The sequence below is a fragment of the Chiloscyllium punctatum genome, unplaced genomic scaffold (assembly GCF_047496795.1).
Source record: "Chiloscyllium punctatum isolate Juve2018m unplaced genomic scaffold, sChiPun1.3 scaffold_1286, whole genome shotgun sequence".
NCBI classification, from domain to species: domain Eukaryota; kingdom Metazoa; phylum Chordata; class Chondrichthyes; order Orectolobiformes; family Hemiscylliidae; genus Chiloscyllium; species Chiloscyllium punctatum.
In genome coordinates, this window is record NW_027311020.1 from 3,223 (window position 1) to 5,000 (window position 1,778).

General features: G+C 64.5%; 1 non-coding gene across 1 annotated transcript; it reads right to left on the reverse strand.

Annotated features, from left to right (window-relative positions):
• Window positions 1–306: 306 nt before the first annotated feature.
• LOC140474962 (5.8S ribosomal RNA) lies at window positions 307–460 on the reverse strand. Its single transcript, XR_011959563.1, has one exon. It is a non-coding gene; the product is annotated as a 5.8S ribosomal RNA (ribosomal RNA).
• Window positions 461–1,778: the final 1,318 nt, after the last annotated feature.

The following is a 1,778-nucleotide window of genomic DNA, read 5'->3' on the forward strand; positions in this document are numbered from 1 at the left end:
CTCCGTGTCCCAGAGACCAGGAGGGTTGGCACACACACACAGTGTGAACCACCGACAGCCATTCTGGGACCGGTGACAGCCGTGCTGGCCCCACTGCCACGACACAGACGGACGCCAGGCCGCGCTCCCCGGCGGGGGGATGGCGTCGAGCCTGACGAACGGAATGTGCAGGGTGGGGGGGAAAGGCCAAGCGCTCCGACGCCGGAGGGCTCCGGAGTCTGAACTTAGGGGGACAAAGAGGACGGGTCCTCTGCGACACCCCAGCCGCGCTCTCGCCAGCCAAGGCGAGTGCGATTGATTGCCAAACGACCCTCAGACAGGCGTGGCCCCGGGAAGAACCCGGGGCCGCAAAGTGCGTTCAAAGTGTCGATGATCAATGTGTCCTGCAATTCACATTAATTCTCGCAGCTAGCTGCGTTCGTCATCGACGCACGAGCCGAGTGATCCACCGTCAAGAGTTGTCTGAGTTTGTTTTAGGTCTCTCCCTCGCCAGAGGAAAGCGACCCGGACCGCACATACGCTCCCCACCTTGAGCTACAGCCACCTGCACGCCGGCGTGCGGGCGGAGCAGGGTGGCGTGAAGCGATGGGGAGCACCATCCTGGTGCGGCCCGCAGAAACATACGTCTATTGGGGGGAGGAGGACAGGGCGCCCAAGAGGCGATGCGTGCCCCAACGCACCGCAGCGACGGAGGCAGGATCACCGCCACCATGTCGCCCGCCTAGTATCACGAGGCGTGCAGCAGCTTTGCCCTAGGAAAAGCAGAGGCGGGAACGGGCACCGGCCATCGGTTCGGCAGCGTCACTGACGCGTGCACGTGGCGGCGTGTCGGCGAGCGGACTTCCTGCGAGGAGGCGGGGGCGGCACTCGCCCGAGCAGACGCCCGCCCGGCCCAGCCACCGCCGAGGTGGACTGGGAGTCGCGGCAACGGCTCGTCATACTCGTTCCCACACTCACAGCGCAGCTTGCCCGCAAGCCACCGACCACCGATCGACGCCAGGCGCCCCGACCGAGAGCGGGATCGCTCGTTCGCCCTGCTGGCAGTTCGCTGGGGATCACTACTGCACGGAGCTCGGAGACCGACGGGCGGCAACTCGAGAGTCTTTAAACCACCACCCCCATCCCGCAAGTGCAAAGAGGCTGTATACGCACAGACGGGTGAGGGGAATAGGTACCCCGTCGGGTTTGAAGGGAGCGTGACTAGATAGCAACGATGTAAACCCAGCCGATTTGGGAGCGAAAGACCGGCGCCTGCATCACCGGCTTCGTTTCCCGTGGCTGGAGAGTACACCGAAACCCTCCGTCTGTCGCGAGCTCCCGACGACGCGGTGCCGCCAAGCAGCAGGGCCGGACCTGGTGTGGCTCCCCTCGTCGATCACAGACCGGTCGGCACTACTGACGAGACGGTGGAACGGGCTTCGCCCCTTGTGACGAAGGGTGATGCGAACCCGCCCGCCCGCGTGCGTTCGGGGTGGACTCGGCAAACGGAGATTTGAAATCGGAAAGTGTCCTCCTGCCCCGCGCAGGTAGGCGCCCAACAGTTGTGGGGGGTTTGGCGGTGACCACGGCTGCAGGGCCTGCTACCCCGACGAGCTCTCCTGCTGGCCCCGAAACCACCCTCGCGAGACAAGTTGAAACGGAAACGGGCGTACCCCCAAGCCGACGATCCTTTCTTATTTGTTACTTTTTTTTTCACTTGCTCGAGTTGTGGGGATTTGGCGGTGACCACGGCTGCAGGGCCTGCTACCCCGACGAGCTCTCCTGCTGGCCCCGAAACC